Raw genomic sequence first — 5,950 nt, 5'->3', positions numbered from 1 at the left:
AAGTTATAACTCAGGTATTATCCTGAGACTACATTCTTAATCTGATTATATGCACAGATTTTGGCTGACACTACATTCTTACTATAAATCACAGTTATATTTTATTTTTAATTCTAAAAGTCACACTCCAAGCATTGGTTAAGCTATTAAATATTGAATTTCTGATTACACCATCCTGAATCAAGAAAAAAGAAGTTATTGCTACTAAATAACACCTTAGCTTTTTTGGTTTATCCATCCATTCCAAAGAAAAGTCTTAGAGATCCTTTATGATTACTTACCAGCTGTCAGAGGTTGGTCATTGAATCTCATGACTGAGAATATAGAATTAGGAATATATATATATATAAATTAGGACTATATATATTATATACATAATAAATGTATATGTATATGTGTATATATGCCAAGACAGAAGACCAGAAGTTTTTGTATGCCTCTTGCCTAGATGATGACTTGGTCCCAGGAACTTGAGCAGGGCTGAAATAGAAGATGAGAGTTATAGAGCTATAGTTTGGGTCAACCAGTAAAAAAGCATTCATTAAGTGCTTATTACATACTAGACATCTTCCTAATTTCTCTCTGGGTCCCATATGTTTCTTCTTTTAAGTGGAACCCCATAGTAACCATATTTTTAAAGCAAGGGTTTGAGCATAATGAAACTCAAACCATATACGCTAGGTATAGTAACATACAGAGAATTATATAGAATTAATAATGATAAAATTATAATTAATAATTAATTATATATTGTTACATAATTATAAATGTATGATACGATTAATAAAATAATATTGGCCTCATTGTCAGGAAGAGTGAGTCACTCAGGTAGAGTGTATCAAGTAACTACTATGGGTCTTTTTGCTTCTGACAAAAATTAAGTGACCATGGAAAAGTAACTTAAGCTTAGAATGTCTCAGACAACATGCTAAATTCATTGTAGCATAAATAAGGGAATGGACTTGCCTTAATGGAAGTTTTGGTTCAAATACTGCCTCAGGCCACTTTACCTGTGTGTTCCCTCACTTGTAAAATTAGGGGTTTGGATTCAATGACCTTTGAAGTCACTTATTGCTCTAAATCTACGGTGTTATGATCTTAAGTTAGAGAGCAGTAAGTGTTCTGCATGAATGGAGGGAATTTCCAAAATGCAAGGTTTTATATATTTATTCATTCATTCATTCATTCATTCATTTATATGTTCATATTCATACCTATATTATATAATACATATGTGGGTGCCTATGTCTGTGTATATGCTTATATATATATATAAATACTTATAGGTGCAACATAAATGTATGTATGTGTAAATGTATTTGTGTATATGTATATGTATACATATATACACTCATAGTATATGGATGTGTATATACATAACATTTGTTATGTGCATATATACATATGCACACCAGTTTATACATGTACATGTATGTATGGCCCTTCCCCAATCACAACGTAGAATACTTATAAAAAATAGTTATTATACTAAATTCAAAACAGTATAGTAATATGGTCCATCTATACTTTTCAGACTTATCTTTTTTTTTAACCTTCTTTGAGGCAAAACTGAAGTTTTACATTGCACAAAAATAAAATATCTATTACGTTGATTATGTATGGTGTGCTTCAGAAAAGTATTTCAGCATTTATATTTAATATGTGGATTCTTAGTCTGTTGAAAAATGTTGGTAAAATTGTTTTAAAAGTTGTTTTTGGAATTCTTGGAATTGTGATTTCATGTTTTGTTAAGAATAGAAAACAAATCCCTTAAACTTTTAATAGACTTCCCCAACCCTCTACTTTCCACTTTCACATATCTTGTTTGTGAATTGTCCCAAATTCCAAATCAATAGATTCAGGATTTATGATCTATTAAACTTAATGAACTACTAATTTAGATGTAAAATTTTGGAAGCCATTAATCTAAAGGTGATATCATAACCTTCATGAGACTTCTGCACCCACATTGCCTCTAGAGAGAACACTCTTTGACAAGCTAGCTGAAACAACTATGAAACCATAAGATGAAGGAGCAGAATCACTGGTCTTCAGCTTGCTAGGATGAGATTGATTAGCGTAACAGTCAACCATGAACACATCAGAGTAATGAAGCATAGAGTCATAGCTGGGAGGAGCAGAACTTCTAATTTGTTTTTGTTTGGTACTAGATAAATGGTGTGTCAGGAATCCATGTGGACCAATGAGTAATACAAACACATCCTTCTGTGATAGTGTTCATTTTGTAAATTCTATAGATTCTGCATGATGGTAGGATGCACAAAAGGGTAGTTACTCAGCAAATTAGCATTTATGTAATATTTATGAATTGTAGAAAACATTCTGCTAAGCACTGATTAAAGGAAGCCAGGAGGAAGACAAGAATGAGGAGAGACTTTTAGGCTTGGGGAATAGCTGATGAAAATTATCAGTCAAAAATGAAGTAACCTCTTCCAGAAAGTGCAAGGAGACCAGTGTTAATGGATCATACAGGTCATGGAGAGGAGCAAGGGATAATAAGTCTAGATAGGAAGGGACTAAGATTATATATAAAGGGTTTTTAAAACTTTGGAAAGACTGAGTAGGTTTGGCTGACTCTAGATTTAGTCATGACCCTATTTTTCATTTTTTGATGAGGTTAAGGAAAATTAGTCTTATATATGATGTTTTGTCAATCTGATTGTTTGCAAAGTAGCTGGGGACCTGTTAAAAGAGACTAAAAAGGAAAAAAATAATAATTCTATGGCAGAGCAAAAAATTACATGGTTTTTATATATCCTAAGCCAAAGTCTCATCTCCTTCAAAACCTTTTCCTAGTTCTCCTTAATCTAAATATATTCCCTCTTATATTAGCCCTAATTAATCTGGTGCCTACTTTGTATGTGGTTTGCATTTGTCTTACTCTATTAAACCATGAAGTCCTTAATAAGATATACTGTCTTTTACCTTTCTTTGTATCTTCAGCACATATGAGATTGTTGACATGATTTGATTTTGTGAAAAGTCACCAGAAATGGTATGCCACTTGCTCATAATGGGGGATGAAAGCCATTTACATTTCTGGTTTCACTTGTCTAGTACAGTGATGGGCAAACTATGCCCTGAAGGCCAGATACAGCCCCCTGAAATGTTCTATCCAGCCTCAGGACATTATTCCTAATTTGACGAATACAATGAGTAGGATACAATACAATGAAATTTCGAAAGAGTTGCCTTAGAAACAGACTGACAGATGAGCATTTCCTTTAGCCCCCTCTTTCAAAAGTTTGCCCATCACTGGTCTTGTGCATTGATTAGCCCAATGTTGAATGGAGTTGGCAATTGATTTTATGTAAGTTTAGCCAAGTCACTTAATAACACATGCACACACACACAGATGTAAATAAACACACCTACATATATATTTATGGATGTATTCTTAGTACATTTTAAGCTACTGCAGTTTACAACTACCTTCACTTTTAGAACATGGTGAATATAACAGAATTATAATATCTATTATACTAACCTAATTTTTTTCAACCAATAAATGTTAAAGTACTTTGAAAATGTAAGAAGACAACATAACATATTAGAAAGAATATTTATTTTAAATGGGAAGACGTGGTCACATTTTGTCCTTTTTTCTTGCTACCAGTATGACCTTGGACAAATCATTAGACCTTTCTAAGCATCAGTTTCTTAGTCTCTGAAATGAGGAGATTGAGCTAGATGAGATATATGATGATGATTACATAATCTTCTAATCTATGCCCTAATAGAGAAAAATTTCTTATACAGTGAAATGTATATGGTTCTCACTCTAGTTCTATTAGGAACAAATCTGTAATAGGAAATGTATCTGTTTGGAGGTACACAGCTTTTTTCAAATGATTTCATTTTCAGGGAGTTCTGAATTCTAGAAACAAAGAAGGTATCATAAAGTCATAGGATCTTAGTAGTTTGTCTCTCCATTCAAGTCCCATTTAATATAGGAATCACCTTTGTCACTTATCTTGCAAATGGCCACTCAGCCTCTGCTCCCTGAACAACAAGTCATTTAATTCATTGCAGAGTAATCTTTTCTTATTTCAAAGTTTCCATTTTTTTTTTTTTGCTGAACTTATTGGTCTTTATTCAGTCTTTTGGAAGGTTTCCATTTGAAAGTTTTTCACATAGTTGAAGATTCTTTCTTCCTGGCATAACCCTAAGCTAGCACCTTTGAGTGTTCTATAATTGTGGATGTTTCTGACAAAATGACTCTCTGAACTGAAAACTTTACCAAATATGATCAGCATAAAGGGGGACTATAATCTTTCTTATCTTGCCATGATGCTTTCTGCAGCATAGCTTAAAACTGCATTGACTTCTATCTCAATGGTTAAGTCTAACTTCCTGCATATTGAGTTTCTGCTTCACCAAAACACACTGACATTTTTCACATAAGCAGTTGCTAAGCCAGATTTTTCCTATCCTCTACCTATATAATTGGTTGTTTAACATAAATTTCAGCATCTGTTTTCACATATTCGCATTAAGTTCACTTTCTTGGGTTCAAACTAGCGTTTCAATCTGAAGTATTTTTGAGCACTCCTTCTGTTTCAAGTATATCATTCCCTCACAGTTGATAAACAGATTTTCTATCTCTTTATCCAAACTGCTGATAGAAAAATACCAAGCAATACAGGATCAGTTACCTTGCTTTGTGGCAGGAGGGGAGACCTCACCCTCCAGTTTGGTTCTGGTGGCTTGGTCAACTTTTAATTCATCTAACAGTATTATCTTCTAGCCTGCATTTGCCTATCTCTCCTAAAAGGATATTACGAATGACTTCATCAAATGTCTTTCTGGAAGGTAAATCACTTTACCTGATTGATAGGCAACTAACTTTTCCAAGTTCTTAAGTGCTAAGTCGACACCAGCCATATCTTTGTCATGTCTCATCCATATACGCCTTTGACTATCCAGTAAAACCTTGGCCTTCTCAAGTCATTAATGAACAGTCTATCTTGATCTGGTACTGATATGTCCTCAATATAAACCATAGTTTGTTTTTTGCCCTGTTAGATCCTGTTATAGGCAATTGCCTGCTCCACCATCTCTGCTGCTTTGAATTCCAATAATTTTGTTCTTTTTCTTTCAAACTCATATGATAATAATTATAAGGCCAAGATACCCAGAATCATTCAAGTTCTCAGAAGAACTAAAGGCTCAAAAGTCCTTGGAACATAGCAATCACTGAATAAGATACAGTTAATTCCTATTTTAGCCAAAAAAATCTCTAATATATTCCAGACCAAATTTTTGCTACCTCTAATTGAACCAAGCACATTCTCAATGTCATTTCCCCCAATTCAGCAAATGTAATAGACAACTAAGCTCAAGATTTTGTTCCATCCTTCTCAGAAGGACCTGAGTGGTGAATTAATTCTAAGTAAATAGCAACTATCTCTAGATAGAAGCAATTTTTCTGGACAATTTTAACAATGGATTAAAGTAGTCCCCTGTAGGTTTCTTTATTCACAGTGACATGAATCCAACTTCTGAAAAGAAAATGAATTCTAAGGAAGCATGGTGTTAAAAAGTAATAAGCTCATAAAAGGGATCTGGCTAATATAGAAATCTCACAAAATGAAATCTAGACAAGTATAATAGAAGAATTATATCTTTTTAAAGTTAGTTCTTGTTAAATAAATTTGCAAATGTCATCTTGAATAGTATAATTAACATCAATCAATATTTACTAATGCCATAGAGTGCCAAATGGCCATGGATGAGCTTTCACTCTATTAGGACTCTTTTTTTCCACCCAATCTATTCAGAGAGGAAGTAGAATGAAGCATTTGTCTTTTCTTTCTTTTACCCATAAATCATGTCCACATTGTCCACATGTCCTTCAAGTGCACATTGTATTAGGCTGGATGGTAACTTGATGTCTTTAATTTTGTGGAAAAACTAGAAAAGGAAAGAT

The sequence above is a fragment of the Gracilinanus agilis genome, chromosome 3 (assembly GCF_016433145.1).
Source record: "Gracilinanus agilis isolate LMUSP501 chromosome 3, AgileGrace, whole genome shotgun sequence".
Classification (NCBI taxonomy): Eukaryota; Metazoa; Chordata; class Mammalia; order Didelphimorphia; family Didelphidae; genus Gracilinanus; species Gracilinanus agilis.
Note: the sequence above shows the minus strand (reverse complement) of the source record.